Raw genomic sequence first — 18,317 nt, 5'->3', positions numbered from 1 at the left:
ACGACATCTTTGTGAAAAAGTTACTCAACATATTTTAGTGAGAAAATGTAATTAATTATTTCCATTTCATCAAATGAATCCAGTTTCAGAGTATTTTTAATCAACCTTGCAAAATGGTTTATTCTAGGGTGACCATATTTTGATTTCTAAAAAAGAGCACACTCAGCCCAGCCTCAGCCCGGCCTCAAGATACTTGAATTTTACTCAAAGTTCACTCAAAGATGCCTATGTCCATTTAATATATTTAAAGTGTGCCCCCTCACTCTGGATGGAGAAATGCAGTTTGAAAAAAAATTAATAATGACTTAAAAAAAAAAAAAAAAATTAATGTATATATATATATATATATATATATATATATATATGTGTATATATATATATATATATATATAGTGACATCAGGCGGGGACAGGTAGTGGAGGGCCGTTACATTCCTTTTCCAGAGCAGAAGAATCAAGTCAAGATGGCCGCCAGCCCAAAGACTACAATTCCCAGCATGCCGCACAACGCAGTCAGGTGTGGCTGCTTAAGCCACCTAATTGCAGCTGGCCTGGAGGACAAGATAAAAGACGACCAGATGACGCGAAGGGGGAAACCCGCTGTTTTTTCTGATTAAAGAACTGTTTGGTTGGACACACTGGCGTCTCAAGATCCTTCCTGGCCAGGCCTAACTCGTGTGCGGTCACAATATATATATATATATATATATATATATATATATATATATATATATATATATATATATAATGCAGACCCATAGAAATGTAGTCCAGTCACATAGGCTATGTGCCAACTAAACATTTTTATAAATTACTATCACGACAATTGTCCTTGACAAATTGTTATTCCCATTCAATTGATGTTCTCATTCAATGTTCTAGATTGCACACAAACAAAAACCGAAATAAACTGACAAACTATTCAATCAGCATGTTTCCAAAGCGGTATGAGCATGCATGCTTCCGTAGCAGTTCAAAACTACGTTTCCCATAATGCCTAGCACGGTTGCGCTTACTGATAGCTAGCTGAGGCAAAAATCAAACTTTGCTATAAAAGTTTACAATCATCGGCAGCGCACCGATGCTACACCAAACGGGATTTTACAGTCAAAGCTCCGACAGAAGTCAACAGTTGCCATTATATACGTATTTATCATTAAAAAAAAAAAACAGGCATTGTGGCCAAATCGTCAACCCAGTAGATGGCGGTAATGCCTCATGATAGGGGTAAACTGCCAACAAAAACAAGAAGAACTACTACTTCCCTCCATTCTCGTAGGAGCCATGTCAACTGCTGCCACCCAGCGGTTAGAGGGATTCTCTTCAAATTGGTCCCGTGAAAAATCATAAAAAACGGACATTTTTATGAATTTATAAAAAAACCCCGGACCACGAGGACACTACGTGAAAGTAGGACTTGTCCGGGCAAAAGAGGACGTTTGGTCACCCTAGTTTATTCCATCCCACTCAAATTTTGGCGCTGTTCTCTGCTTGTCGCATCTTGCCTCGCAGGCATGTGAACACATTGATCCCTCGTTTTTCGCTGTTAATGGGGACCACAACCCGCTGCGATAAGTGACAAACCGCGAAATAACGCACCCCCACCTAAAAACACATATTTGGCGGAAAACACTCAGGTGACTTGAAGTTCTGCTCTGAGACCCCCAATATGGCCAAATTTCAAAATTGTCCGATATGCATGTGTGATACATGATTGGAAAGCTTAAAATCTCAATTTTCTGAGGGAAGAAACATTTTGAAAAAAAAAAAAAAATTAAACAGCAAAACCCTATTTGAAGGTGAGAGCACGCGAGAGCAGAGTTAAAGACGCCATGACTTTAACGAGAAATTATCGTGTACTTACCTTGTGTTGATCCAAAAACTCCATGTAGCATGTAGCACTGAGTGTCAAGACACAGCTGTGAATGGCCACAGCTGGATTTTTGGTGGGATTTTATGGGTGAAACGTGGTCATATAACAAGGGTCGCGATGCAGAAATTGCAGATATCAAGGACTGGTTGAGATTTTCTTTTTCATATATTTACCCTTTTAAACGTTTTTTGTCCTTTTTTTTTTTTTTTTTTTATCGATTATTTATCATCTAACATATCGGGGAAAATGCCACAGTAACAAAAAAAATACAATTTAGCGATAGTTATGAGGTAGATATCCGTGACTTTTTTACAGACGCCATTTTTTTCAATGTGACGTCATTTGTTTAAAAGTTTAAAATATGCGAGTGAATAAATTTTTTAAAGTCGTTTTTTTTTTTTTTTTTAACAAAATGTTAGACATCACTTAATGATTCTAAGCTAAAAATCACAGACATTTTGAATAATAAATCTAATTAATTACCTTCGTTTTATGGCTGGGTTGAAACAAAAGCAGTTGTGCGACGTCTGTAAACGGGGGTTTCCAGAGTAAAAGGGACAAATTAAAAATAGTTTGGGGCTTAATGCGCCATGAATCTGCTATGGCAGCGTATAGACATATTGTTCTGTCAAACTCAACAGTTATTTTGGCTTAAAAGACAATCGTTTCTTTTAAAGAGGAGTGCAAGAGCAGAAACTGCTTTTTCAGTCTTGTGTTTTCCACCATATACATTATTTTATTTGATATTTTAGCCTGTCCTGGGCACTCATTTAACTCCCTGGCTGTCATTGACGACGCTAGACGTCCAATCTATTCCTCCCAGTCATAATGGATTGAACGTCCATTCACTCATTTCAGTATGCTACTAATTTATTTATTATTATTATTATTATTATTAATTAATTTATTTATTTATTTATTTTGCGACTAACAGTATATAGTTTAGTTTAGTTTAGTTTAGTTTAGTTTAGTTTAGTTTAGTTTAGTTTATTCACACATTGCATCATGGTACACACAAGAACATGGTCATATATACAAGCAGTTAATCTGAAAAGATGCATGAAAGGGACACTCCGAATAAGCTATTTGAAGCTTTTAGCAGGGGCCAAAATTCTTTCATAATATTGTAGTTGCTGCAATTTGTCAACATACACGTGAATTGATTGTGTGCTTTTGAGAAGCCATGCTTGGAGCCGACATCAAACCATTTTCTTGAATAAGGCTATGAATGAAGAATGTCTAGCTTCCCCTCAATGTTTTGCTGTCATCCCTAGTTTACATCCCTAGATGTCACTGGTGTCCTTTTTTCAACTCATAATAATTCAAGAGCTCAACCTTACCTCGGCCTTTTTTATTTTCGATAAAGCAGTAGAACTTACGTACTAGGTGAATAAATAGCCAAATAAAATGCCATCATAAAAAAAATAATAATAATAAAAAAAACTCAAGTCCAAAGCATCTGCACTTGGTTAATTCCCCTCAGCATTAAGTACATATTTAAAAATATATATACAATACTGGTTTACCAGAATTGTTTAATTGATTTTAACTTGATAAAACGTAATTTGAGAAAAACATGAAATTTTCACCAACCTCAGTTTGGCAAGCCACTTCACCTTTTTTTGTGGGTACACAGAGAACGAAATTCATCAATATCTTTACAGCCCATTATATTTTTGGGGAAATAATACTGAACCAATGAATAAATTGCAATATTTTATTCTTTTTTCTTCAATTAATTTTAACTTACAGAACTCACTGGTTAATAGAATACAAGTTACAGTGCATTGGTTTGGTATTTCAACTCCTCCATAAGAGAGTAGGCAGCATGGTGGAATGTTGTTCGTTTATGTTATGAGAAAGAAATAAGTATGTAAATGTCAAAACATTAAACTTGTCCTTTCATTCTTAACTTCAATAATAATTACTATAAAATGAAAGCAAAACTAATTCCATGACAAGTTACCATTAAAACTTTGGTTTTGGCACAGCACGCAACATAATATTTGTGGAAAGTACCTTGGTTGTCAGTACAAAAATAAAGTTAAGTAATAATAATAATTAATGTGACATTACAAGCCAAACAAAAAGGTATTTTACGTGTTAATGAAGTGTCACGTTTACAATTTCAGACTCAGAGCTCGGTCGTGTAAGTAGGGAAGTTTCTCCAGTTTCCTTTTTCGGCAATGTTCTTCTTACCCAGGATCCGTTAAGACATCGTAAGCAGCAGTGCCGTCAAGGGAAACCTGCCACAGTTCTCACCTCTTTTTGTGTGTGTGTGTGTGGGGGGGAGTGGGTGCTTGAGCACCTGCCCCTACATGCCCAAAGTGCCCCTTTTGACCGGGCTTTTTTGTGTGTGTGTGTGTATGTGTGTGCTGGCCGACTGTGCAGACACGCCAACGGGCAGTGTTGGGCACGTTACTTTAAAAAAAGTAATTAGTTATAGTTACTCACTACTTCTTCCAAAAGTAACTGAGTTAGTAACTGAATTACTCTATAGTAAAAGTAACTAGTTACCAGGGAAAGTAATTATTTCAATTACTTTAAAAAGAAGTTGTTGTATGTCAAAGAATTTGAAATTTTCTGAGCCGTTGAATAGAGAAGAACAAACAGGTATTTGTGTTATAGAACCTTGTAATATTTATTGGACCTCACCAGCAACAGATTTATCCTACACTTGAAGTGCAACAAAAATAAACAGTAAACAATATAATAAAATAACAATCAGCAGGAAGTAATAGAAATTGAGTTCAATCAATTAAATCTAACTCTCACAACCCGAGACAACTGGTCAAGTAGACATAGCTTACTGTACTTCAAGTATTTTGACTTGAAATAGTCTTTATATTTCCACCTCGTAAAGGACAAATTTTGCTCTGAATACCCTGCCATCATATCCCTCTGCAACTGTTTTGCGTGTGTGTGTTTGCCACACGCGCTGTTCCAGTTTGTGTGTGAAAACACCGGCTCTGATTGGCTTACCATGACACATGACTCTAACCCTCAGCCAATCACAATCACTTCCATCGCATCTATCCAGGTGGTGCATTCAAGTAGCCTCGTCCCCCTTCTCCTCCCGTCACCCTCAAAGCGTCTGCCGTCCTGAAGATGGAAGCAGCATTCTTGCTGCCTGACAGTGGGGAATGGGAATGAGGCTAGCATTCAGGATTAGCAAAAACAGAAATGTTAGCAAGCTTTGGAAAGCATTGTCTAATTGAATGAGCAGGGACAAACAGCCTGGAGTCATAAGAAGTACGTGCTGTAATATTCGGATACAGAATTATCCGAGGCACCCTGAAGTGCACACGGCGCCAATATTGTTTTGCTGACATGATGCGGGAGGGAGTTAAAGACACGGCCTGCCGAGAGCCGTACGTTTGTGTTAATGTTGAAGTTATATGTGCTATTAAGGAAACAGAGTGCCAGCACGTCCTGTGTTGTATATCTTTGCTAAAAAAAGCACAAAACAAAACACATGCGCTATTCTCAAACCTGAATGCACCCCAAGTCTTGGATGACAAATAGAGCAGAGTAGACTCGCTACGGCTGGTAGTTTCTTCAGTTTATTCAGAGTAAGTAAGGCACCGCTTTTGACCGTCAGTAACGGTAACGGCATTGTAACGGCGGAAAAAATAATTTGTCAGATTACCCCGTTACTAAAATTTTTTAAAAAAATATACGGCGTTATTTATAACGGCGTTTTTCCCAACACTGCCAACGAGTAATTTACTTGAACACTGAAAAAACCTTCAAAGTGATCCTCTAACTTATACATGTAGGCTCTAATAAACCACAATTGTTCTCTTGTACTAAAATATGTTGTTAGAAACACATAAAATGTTAAAACAATGGCAATATTTTATAATATTTAGTCCATATTTTGACCGTTATTTGGCGCCATGGTTTGCGGGCTCGCAGTGATGACGTAATTGGGATCTTTCCAAATGTGTAGCGTGTTCAACAATTGCGTATTGCTGCCTAAACTCGCCAAGTAAAATACCACGATGTGCTGCTTTTGGATGCAATTTCCAGTCAAATGGAAACAAGGGGAGTGAAGTGAGTGGTCAAGGTGGAATTATTATTTTTAGTGAATAAATGTGCAAAGTGGAAGCTTCTCCCCCTTTTTGGTCCCTGTATGCACGTATCCTACCCACCACGCGTTACAACTGGCGCCCGAACATTTTTCCTGGATCCTCAGTCAAGTAGGGGATCCGTCTATTTTCTGGATCCGACGATCCCACCGCGTCTGCAATATTGGTTTCGGATCTGTCCATTTTTTTTATTCGTCGGTCCCACAGCGGCTTTTCGGATCTGTCTATTTTGTGGAATTGGCGGCCTGATCGCGGCTGCGACATTGCCATGGGATCGGTCTAATTCCTGGATCTTCGAGTGAGCAAAAAACGCGGATTTGGATTACTATTGCTATCTTTTATGTTGACTATTCTTCGTGGGAGTTTTCCCCAAATCATACTAAATAATTAAAGCACTATGGCACGCTACAGTGACGACAGTGACGCTGACGTGGACCTTACAACAATGTTGGAGTTCGTCAGGGAACGCATATTTGCGTACTGCTGAGCTCCCGAGTGAAGAGTGGTCAAGGTGGAAATATTATTTTTTGTGAATAAATGTGCATAAGTGGAAGCTTCTCCCCTTTTTGGGACTTTTATACACGTATCCTAGCTACCACGCGTTACAATGTACAAGACATGGATTACACAAGGTGTGCTCTTTGGCCTGTACTGTATGTAAAGCACACGACAGCTCTGGATGCTAACAATCTACATAATTATATTGGGATAAGTTTGAAAACGCAATATGCTTACCTTGAATATCTGCTAATAAAACCGGAGTTCGCAACAGACCAGCACCAAGTAAAACGGGAGATGATGTCATATGAGTTTTATAGTTTTATTGCTCTCATAAATATGCATTAAAACGCTGCATGGACCATGTATCGAACTCCATATTTCCATCATTTCTTGTCCTTTTTCAAAACCGAAAGCAGCGCAAAAGACTACATATCCCAAGAGCCGTTGTGATGTCAAGAAGGGCGAACCGAATGTGGACATTTTTAATAAATTTCCGATCGACGCGCCAACTAAGGAAAAGGAGGCATTCGAAGCAAGCAACGGCCGGTTGGATTGAGCAAGCGACTTTGAAACGTGCAGAATGAATCTAAAACTAAATTTTGCGAAGGCTAATGCATTATTTCATTAACTCAAGGAAGAAGATGAGCCGTATTTGTCGTTGTTTTCCTGGGATGAGTCGGTGCCTCGGCGAGTAGAAGTGACAGCAGCGCGCAAACGGCGAAAGAGTAGGCTGTGTGACATAGCTCAGTGACCTGTTCATGCAGAAGCTTTATTGAGTGCGCAAAAAAAAAACAAAAAAACCTTTATTGGGTCGTATGCCAGAAAAATTTGAATTGAACTGAACTACTTGTCAATATTTTTGAAAATACTTATTTTTTCAATGTTATATATGTTTTCTTCACTATAATCTTTTCAATTTTTATAAAGATGAGTGTTCGAGAAGCTTGATTGCATGTACGTATATACTTTAGATAAGGTGATGGGTATAATACCTAACTTCACAAAGAGATATCCTCCAAACCCTTTTTGTGTTAGATGATATATATATATATATATATATATATATATTTTTTTTTTTTTTTTTTTTCTCACTATTTTGCACTGTATATAACCTGTTTTGACCATAGTATGTGTAAAGGCCAAAAACGCCTATGACCATACTTGCTGTTTGTGTTGAATTGTCAAACATAAAACTATTCAATCTTATTTTTTTATATTGAATGTTTATCCTAACAAGTTGAATAAATATTATCAAGCTTCAAAACGGTTGGTCGAGCATGTTTGGTTGTCAATGGGACATCAACATTACAAATTTTGAAAAAATATTTTGGGATTTTTTTTTTTTTTTTTTTTTTGTCTTTTTGGGTCCAAAATGTGGATTATAATTGGTCAGTGAAGAAAACAACAGTTTGGACATGAAGTTCAAGGTGTCCTTAAAAGAGGGACCCAACTTGGCCATTGTGAATAATTTTTTCTTTGAAATACAAAGGCAACATCAAATGCATGCAAATTCGGCCAAAATAGGATTAGGTGTTATAGGGTTAAAATCAAATTATTATAACTCATACTAACGTTTATCTTTTAAGAATTACTTGTCTTAAAAATAGAGGATCCCTTTAAAAATAATAACAATTTAAAAAAAAAATAGCTGTCTGTGTGCTGCTAAGCCGCCGCATAACCTCTTTGACCTAGGTGTGTGGAGTTTGAGGACATCTGGTAGTTGAAAGCAAATGGTGTTACCCTATTAAAACCGTGTTCGAGCAAATACTTTAGTAAAAATTCTTACACCATGTTCATAGTGGGGATTTTTTGTTTTAAATAATAATATGTAATTTTTAGGGCTGTCAAACGATTAAAATTTTTAATCGAGTTAATTACAGCTTAAAAATTAATTAACCGTAATTAATCGCAATTAATCGCAATTCAAACCATCTATAAAATATTCCATATTTTTCTGTGAATTATATATATATTCTGTAAAATAAATTGTTGGAATGGAAAGATGAGACACAAGATGGATATATACATTCAACATACGGTACATAAGGACTGTAGTGGGCATTTCACTCTACTGTCATTTAAATCTGTCTATGCTGTCCTCACTCCGAAGCGTCTACTTTTTCCTAAGCTAGACAGCTAGTGAACGACGCCTTAATAATCAGACTTCTTCCTTTTCATCTGATTTATTAATAAAATGGCCTCAAACCATTGTCCTCTTTAGACCTTCGTAAAACTACAAAAAAAAGTACACAAGCATTGCATTAGCAACAACGTTAGCTTAGCACGCTATACAGGTTCACTAAACATAAACAAAAAGCGTCTCATACAAAAAATATAACATTTCGCTTACTAACATAATGTACATTCTTTACAACAACCATACTTACGGACTAATCTTGTCCAAGGATCATATAAGCACAACATTACAACGTAGGCGTCAGCCCGAGACGTCGTGCAAGCATATTGAACTGGCAAGAAAACAATAAACCATGTCGCAAAGCGACCACAAGAGTTCGCTGTTAGACAGCACAAAAAGCCTTGCTGTAAAACTTACCAAAAGGCAGAATACTGTCTGAGCGGGACATGTGCGTTAATTGCGTCAAATATTTTAACGTGATTAATTTTAAAAAAAATAATTATCGCGCGTTAACGCGATAATTTTGACAGCTCTAGTAATTTTCTTATATAGTTTTCTACTTTATAATTGAATTACACCTGCTCCAAGGCTATTTCGACCCTTGTGTCCCTACTTTCTATAGGCAACCATATTTGTCTGTTCTCTTCACAACGTTATCTAGAAAGGTACACATCTTTAAGTGCTGTAATAAGGAAGTAATAGTTTTGAAAAAATTGTGCTGATACTGGCTCGGTGAACATCTAATTTGGTTGTTCTCAGATGAACAACAAGTTGAGCAAGGAAGTTTTGATATAGAGGTTGAAGGAAGAAAAAAGGCAAAGACTGACTGAGTCACAGCCAGAAAGTGTTGATGACAGTGTTGATTTATATTCACTGTTCCCCCTCTCAATGAAATTCAGTCACAGTCACAGCCAATTATACTGTAAACCTTGTTAAATTGGATTTTTTTTGTTGTAAGGTGTATTAAATTTTTGTTCACATGCACCTTTTGATCTATGAGCACCTGCCCCTCCATCGGTCTCTGCACGGCCCTGCTGTACATACTGTATATTAGCTGAAGTGTCCAAACTACAGCCCGCGGGCCAACTGCAGGCCTCTGCCCAGTTTTCATGGGCGTACAGCAGGGGTCAGCAACCTTTTTGGTGTGGAGTGCCACTTTCAAATTTTCTTGTCAATCAGTGTGCCACCCCAAGATTAATGACGCGCATCCGAATTTTTATATTCAGCAGAGCTGCAATTTTACTCCAAATAAAAAAAAACATGGACATACATTTAATTTGTATAACTACCATTCGTCCTCATCAATTAACTAAAAACTAATGCACATTGTCGAAAATATCAAAACTTGAAAATAAGTGCAACAGTAATAACAGCTGTACAGCTGCACCATTTTATGCAAACATATCACACACACACACACACACACACACCCCAGCACGCAAAGGGGAACAGGTGTGATTCTCAGTGCAGGTCTCTCACAGTACAGAGAGCCTTCAAAGTCAGAACAGTCGACTCTTACATTTTGTCTTGTTCACTAGCAACTTAAACAGTGAAATATATGCACAATTTTAGATCTTATGTTACAAATATAAAATATACCTACTTTAATGTGTTCCTTGGCCCTGCTTTCTATGAATTTTCATGTTTTGTCTCGTAGTGGCGTTTGACACTTGTTGTGCGACACACAACTCCCTCGAGGCATAATGCACAAAAAGAGCTACCAGAAGTAACCAGGCAACCAGTTGTTACCGGTATCCCCAAGGGGCCGCTGTCCCCTACAATATGATCGGCTTGCTAGTTAAGCGTAGAAGAAGAATTGGGCGTCTGGGCGAGAAAAAGAGAGGGAGCGAAGGAAGGTGTTGAGAGAGAGCGGAGAGCGCCGTGAAAAGGAGAGAAGAGGCTGTGTCCCCCGCTGGTTTTTGTTTTGTTTAATAAAAGTCTCCAGTAAAACGCCATCCAACGCGTCACAGTGTTTTTATACACATTGCCCCCTCTCCAAAGTAAGCACCGGACGAATCGACGGCAACGAGCCACGTTAATCGCCGGTCCACTCCATACTACAGTGCAAGCATCGCTTCACCCGCTGCCCTGACCTGACGGCTGGCAATCGGGGTCCAACCGGAGTGTTGCGATGCGCCGGGACAGGGGTGTACAGCCCCGTATCTTAAGCGACCGGCCTCCGCGCCGGGGCGAGGGTGTGACATCGGGATCTCAATTCAAAGTTAAAGCGATGGGGCTCCCGGCGCGGACGCCGGCGATTCGCCGGCTGTCTACTCGCTTACTGGCCCGCCGGCCTCCACGCTGGGGCTTGGAGTAACAGTACCAAAAAGTGCAGGATGGTAACACTGTGTACTTCCACCAGCTCTCTGACTGGTTGGTTTCGTGACACGTTAGTAGCGGGTGCTGAATTGAGCGCGCAGAATTGAGCGCGCAGAGGAAAAAAAAAAACTAACGCAAATAACGCTATAGGCAGAGGGGTCGGGAGGGACGCTCCTGTAAAGCCCTAAATAACAGGGCGTGCAACTAAAATGTCTTAATTTCAGGTAAAAAAAAATATATATATATTATTATTTTGCCATGCGCTCGCGTGTCACTGGTTAACCCTTCGCGTGCCAGTGCTGACACGCGTGTCATAGGTTGCCGACCCCTGGCGTACAGCAAATGCTGAAAATGTCATTGAATTTTGCCTGCACAAGTATATTGAAATTCAGCCTACATTCTGTTGCACTTCTCAGTTTTTTAACATTAGATGGAGCTAGACACTTAACACTGTGTCTCCATTAGCTCAGGAGTCAAAACCCCGGCGAAAAAAAATTGTACACACCTGCGATAGAATTCTAAGGTCAGTTTTAATGAATCGTTATATCCTGTATGCACAGGATTATAATTATGTATGTGTTTATTGCGCAGTTGTTGGAAGACTAATGATTTTCACATTTGACACATGTGGTGGGAGTTAGTTGGAACCATTCAAAGGTATGGTGTCTGAGCACATTCCAAACAAAATGCGGCATTTCAGTTTTTTGAAATTCATTGCTGTAGAGCAAGTTTGTTTTGCCTAAGGGACCCAACAGACAAAAATATAAATCTGATAGAAAGTGTCAAGACACTCTTCGGCTTCCCTGAGGCCAACCCTGTTCCGGGGATATGTATGTGTGGCTGTGTACCAGCTGATTGCCGGTCCAGCATTAGACAGGTGGAGCAGCGACAGATGTTGGAAAGACCAAGCCACTATTTGAAGCAATCACTAGATCACCTCTTTGGCTTCATCCATCTTACATTTTTCTTGTTCGCTCTGTTTGATGATCACTTTTGCTATCATCCCAGGATCTCGCGACATGTGCCTTCGCCCCATGTGCTTTGATTGTTTCCCTGGCTTTCCCGATCATGCTCTGGCCTGACTTACACCTGATACCTCTGCATGGCTCTCTCCTTGATCTCATGGAAGCTACCTGGCCCGCCTGCGCAACCCTGCCGCATGCACTGCATTAAATACTGTATTGTCCCGAATAAAGATGTCTCGGGTCCGATCACGTCATTTTCAAAGTATCGGAATCAGCAAAAAAATATCGGACATACCTTTTTTTAATATATATGTATTTTTTAATTAAATCGTCTTCTATTTGTATTTAACGTTACAGACAAAATGCCTTACACTCATCCAAAGTCTTTAGTTTTGACTTAACGCGATAAAATTGATAGCCCTACTTTAACGGCGGTAATTATTTTTTTTATTTAATCACGTTAATATATTTAAAGTAGGGCTGTCAAACGATTAAAATTTTTAATCGAGTTAATTACAGCTTAAAAATTAATTAATCGTAATTAATCGCAATTAATCGCAATTCAAACCATCTATAAAATATGCCATATTTTTCTGTAAATTATATATATATTCTGTAAAATAAATTGTTAGAATGGAAAGATGGATATATACAGTGGGGAGAGCAAGTATTTGATACACTGCCAATGGGAAAACCCATTGGCAGTGTATCAAATACTTGTTCTCCCCACTGTACATTCAACATACGGTACATAAGGACTGTAGTGGGCATTTCACTCTACTGTCATTTAAATCTGTCTATGCTGTCCTCACTCCGAAGCGTCTACTTTTTCCAAAGCTAGACAGCTAGTGAACGACGCCTTAATAATCAGACTTCTTCCTTTTTCATCTGATTTATTAATAAAATAACCTCAAACCATTGTCCTCTTTAGACCGCCATAAAACTACAAAAAAAAAAAGTACACAAGCATTGCATTAGCAACAACGTTAGCTTAGCACGCTATACAGGTTCACTAAACTTAAACAAAAAGCGTCTCATACAAAAAATAGAACATTTCGCTTACTAACATAATATGTACATTCTTTACAACAACCATACTTACGGACAAATCTTGTCTAAGGATCATATAAGCACAAAATTACAACGTAGGCGTCAGCCCGAGACGTCGTGCAGCCATATTGAACTGGCAAGAAAAAAATAAACCATGTCGCAAAGCGACCACAAGAGTTCGCTGTCGGACTATAAACCACTACTTTTATGACTCATTTTGAATCCAGCGGCTTATCGTCCAGTGCGGCTTATTTGTTGATTTACTCGGGTTAATAGGTAACACTTTATTTGACAGCGGCGTCATAAGACTGCCATAAGACCGTCATAATTTTGACATGAGTTTATCATGGGCATTAATGAGTGTGTGTCATCCAGCAAATTAAGTCACTAACTCCATTTTTGTCCAGCTGGGATCTTTTACATCCATTCAAAAGGCAAATAGTTTGCTGGATGACACAAAATGACATCTGTCATAAGCATTCATTAATGCTCATGGCAGTGTCATGCAAGGGCGTAGGTCTGTTCTCAATATTTGTGGTTGAACTCGCTAGTTTCTGGTTGTAATGCATTTGGTAAGAAATCAGCGATGATAAGCCACATAAATTGAAGTTGGTACGAAACTGTTATCACATACTGTCGTGCATCAACATTAACAATGCACCACCCCAAAATCATGCTCAATAGCAATAAATAAATAAATAAATAAATAAAAAAACCAAACTTTCCGTTTTATATGAGGTTGCCATTGATCACAATGTCACCCCACATGCTTTCTCCCTAACCACACAAAAAGCCTTTATACCTTGCAATAATGAAAAATGGTGGTTATGTGCGTCACCTTTCCTCATTATTTTTTCAAAGGTCTTAGAGTCATGAGTGATGCAATAAATGTAACAATGCACTGACTATGCAGTTTAACAGAAGGAAATGAATCTGCATGCACGTACAGTAGCATAAAAATGTTCATAACAATAGTATCAACTGGAAGATGCTGTAGAAATTGCTTGGGGATGCTTTAGTCTCTCTCCAATGGGTCACTTCCTGTAGATTTTCGGTTATTTACTATTAATTTGGGGGCATTTTCGGGTCACTTCCTTAAGAACTCATTGGCTGCTATTGACGGTAACCAGTTTAAATGAATTGGATAGCTACTGTTGTCAACGGCGGGAAATGAATTAATTTAATAATTTGGAGTCACTTCCTTGTTAATTTTAGGGTACTTACAGGTCAATTTCTGTGGATTTCGGATCATTTCCTGTTGATTTTAAGGCATTTTGGGGCACAACCTGTAGCTTTAGGGCAGGGGTGTCCAAACGTTTTGCAAAGGGGGCCAGATTTGGTGCGGTAAAAATGTGGGGGGGGCGACCTTGGCTGACGTCCTTTACGTAGAACAATATATTTAAGCAAATTTTAGCAAGCCATTCAGTGTGTCACATTTGCTTTATTATTTTTTTAAATTGAATAATTTCAACAATCTTACAACTAGCCTTTGTGGCGTTCTCTTTCGACTCTCGGGCTCTTGCGAAATACTGCTGCTGTGAAATTAAATTAGCTCCAAGTTGCTTCAATTTCTCCCTGCGAATCTTCCCTGTAATCTTGCCGTACATGTCAGCGTGTCTTGTTTAGTAATATCGGCTAACATTGAAATCTTTAAAAACAGCGACTGTCTCTTTGCAAATGAGGCAGACACAGTTGTTGCGTATTTTAGTGAAGAAATAGTCCAATTTCCACCTATCCTTGAAGCGTCGGCCGTCACAGTCAACTTTCATTTTTTTGTTGATTGTAGCCATTTTAGAAAATGGAAGTAATAGGTCACACGGGGTAATGTTGCTTAGCCCTTCAATACCTGCAACATGAAGCAATTATCAGAGAATCCCAAAATTTGAAAAATAAGGTCCTAATGAAACCATTTTTTCGAATTTGTAAAAAAAAAAAAAAAAGTCAAAATGAATATGTGTAATACTGTAAGTGCTCTAATATCTATAACTCATGCTAAATCATGTTTTTTTTTTTTTTTTCTCATAGAACCTGCAAATGCATGTGTTGACTTGCATCCATCATTTTTTTTGTTTTGGTTTTTTTTTTCAAAAAGAAATGTCAAAATTCTAAATTAGTCTCAAAATCATGAAATTTTAGGTGTATCAAATGTGATACGTTTGGCAATAAAGGGTTAAAGTGCTGCTGCCTTTTAGTGGGTAAATGAGGAGCAGCATTTCGTGTGTAAGCTACTTCATATGCTGGTTGCAGTACTACTGACCAATTTATTAAGTCTGTGTGCAGGCCAGACGTTATTGATTTTATGACAGAGGCTGAGGGCCGGATGAAATTTGACCACGGGCCGCATTTGGCCCCCGGGCCGGACTTTGGACATGTCTGCTTTAGGGGCTTTTCTGTGTCACTTCCTGCTCATAACAACTTTTTTTTTTTTTAATTTAAAATAAATTTAAGATTTGTTATTGTCACATACTAAAATTTACATGAAGCAAATTGGCAGTGAAATGCTTGCATCTCTATTCCCAATGACTGTGCAAAAGGAACACACAACAATCAAGGCAAGGCAAATTTATTTGTATAGCACAATTCAATGCAGGTCAATTCAAAGTGCTTTACAGCACATGAAGATCCAGCAGAGATAAAATGATTCGTAAAAATACCATTAAATCAAAAGAAAGTTGAAACAGGAAATAAAATTATACAAAAAAATAGAATTACATCCATCCACCCATTAGAGGTGTGCGAAATTTCCGATTCATAGATTATACGCGATTCGGCCGTGGAAGATTCGAGAACGATTATTAAACATCCAAATTCCGATTATTGAATTATACCAGGTAAAGCGGAAATAAAACACAGTCAGCGCGGTCTTTGGGACGCTGCGGTCTTCGGGACGCAATGAGGAACTGACCGAGAGTAAATATCTTGTTCAACTCATGCCGCTAGATTAAAAAAAAAAAAAAAAAAATCATACCTGGCTGTGGCCGACAGCCGCTACAAACAGCGACAGGTTGCTAGTTGCTACAAACAACATATGGCTATGGTAGATATCACATATTGTAGAACTAGATGTGAAATGACAGTAATGACAGTGTTGGAACATATACAAAGAACTAGATGCGAAATGACAGACTTGCCGCCATCTTAAAGCAGTAGACTTCTCTAGAAGGCTCTGTTGAGTTAAATTATCGAGGGTTGATTGAATATTTGCTTGATTAATTGAATATTTGCTTGTGCTCATACATACGTAATACATACATAATACATATTGCCATATTTTTTCTTATGGATATAACCAGTAAATGATTATTGCTTGCTATACTAGGCTGTAGTATAATGTTTAAGTGTTACAAAGAGTAAAGAGGGTCGGGATGACAACTGCCTTGCTTCATGGCCGCATTGCGTAACTAGACCTTCCGGGACATCTTCAGCACCTGGCGTCTAGACTTTCGTCTAGACCTTCGAGGACAATTTTCCATTCGAGGACATCTTCCATGGCCGCAGCGTTGCATAACTGAAGTGTCTGGGTCATTCTGACCACTTTACCTGTGCCCTTGCTTACACACGTGTATCTAGTTAGTTCCACCTACATGCTTACACATAGCCAACCAAAATCACATGGGTGTCTCCATCTTGCTTTCCCCCTCCCTTCAGGGCGACACCCTTCTTTGTTAGGACAAACCCCTAATAAAAAGAGCAAGGAGGGTTTTTTCCTTAGATCAATTTTGGTGACTATACAGCGTAATCTAGCATTTCTCTGTCTAGTCCCTCTTTGCTCTCCTTGGCCAAGAAAACTGAGTGTCTTCTCTCCTTATTTTTGGGTAATTTTACAAATGTCTACCTCAGGGTCTATTTTTGAACTTGACAGCTCTGTTGTAGCGAACCTAATTACTTTTTATCTAAAATATCCCTAAATCTGCAAAATCTTAACTTTAATCTATCTTTAAATGATGAAACAGTTTTAAAACTTTGACATTTCGGAAGTAGACGGACGGGAAATTATGGAATAACGGGAACAATTTTAACAACTTTAAAGGTTGATTCACAACATTAAATTAATTGAACGTAGTTTAAAGCTTTTGATACAGAATGGGGACTTGAGTATTTTATTTACTGTTTTTAACTGTTAACTTGATACTAAAATAGTTTGGTTTAGCCTGAGAGGATTTTTGAACAATTTTGGAACTAGTGTACAAAACATTAAAAGTGTGGTGGGGTGCATCAATAATCGATTTATAATCGAATCGGAGCCTTTGAATCGTAATCGAATCGTTAGGTGCTTAAAGATTCCCAGCTCTACCATCCATCCATCCAGACAGACAGACATTGTCAGGGAAGCTCAAATTTGAACTCCAAGACAAGTGTTACCTCGATAGCTCGATTAGAGAAATGAATACGATCCCAACCATGGATTGCTTTGCTTCGAGGGCTTTATGAACAAGAGCTCTTGGGTACAAAATGATGTGACCCAGCCAGGAGCTGTAATCACCCAGAAGTATGCAGAAGTACAATACTGGCTGGACATTTATACTGTTGAAAGGGCGGTGCCGAAGCCCACCGTGAAACGAAACTTGCTAAGAAACGAAACTCATCATCTCACAAACCTGGGTATTTTTCCATACAAAAACATCTTTGAGCTGAGACCTTGAGCACTGGTCCCGGCTAGAACGATGATAAGAAACCATAGTCCTCCCTCATAGTGATCCAGGGCTTATTGGAAAACAGGAACATAAAAAACATAAAAGCGAGGGCGGTTTGGCTCTTCCTAATTTTCAGTTGTATTACTGGGCCGCAAATCTAAATTGTATGGCATATTGTTTATATTACCATCTTAAGGAGAATGGTCCCACTTGGGTGCAGATGGAAGCATGTGCATGTCTCCCAAATTCATTAGCCGCCTTGTGTGGTGCGCCACTGCCCTTGACAGTCGGGATATCGGGAAATAACCCAGTATTATCTCACTCCCTTCGGATGCTATCTCAATTTAGGGAAAAAAATGGTGTAGTTGGTACTGTGCCTTTTTAGCCCAGTGGTGTTGAATCATTTTTTTGTACCCTCAACAGTCGATAACGCCTTTCATTTTTGGTCCAGCCTGGGTCTTACACGTATAAATTACCTTTTTGTGGATGATATTTTTGCCCCTTTCACACAGCTAGTCCAAAGATTTAATATTCCTAACTCTCATCATTTTAGATATCTGCAAATTAGAAGCTTTGTTAAGAGTATCATACCGCTTTTCCCAAATTAACTTCCTGCAACAGTTTTAGATGATGTTATGTCTTTAGAGCCGACAGAGAAAGGGGGAATTAAGCGCATTTTTAATCTAATTTTTCATATGGTAGCTCCGTCCTTATCCAGAATCAAAGACCTGTGGGCACGGGATCTTCA

At 38.6% G+C, this 18,317-nt stretch overlaps 1 protein-coding gene across 1 annotated transcript in view; it reads left to right on the top strand.

The window, feature by feature from the left end:
• The window catches only part of LOC130904716 (homeobox protein Dlx4a-like), a 77,646-nt gene that overhangs the window by 503 nt on the left and 58,826 nt on the right, over window positions 1-18,317 (top strand). The window lies entirely within an intron of this gene.

The sequence above is a fragment of the Corythoichthys intestinalis genome, chromosome 16 (assembly GCF_030265065.1).
Source record: "Corythoichthys intestinalis isolate RoL2023-P3 chromosome 16, ASM3026506v1, whole genome shotgun sequence".
Lineage (NCBI taxonomy): Eukaryota > Metazoa > Chordata > Actinopteri > Syngnathiformes > Syngnathidae > Corythoichthys > Corythoichthys intestinalis.
The sequence above is the reverse complement of the archived record's forward strand: the minus strand, read 5'-3'. Positions and strand labels throughout refer to the sequence as shown.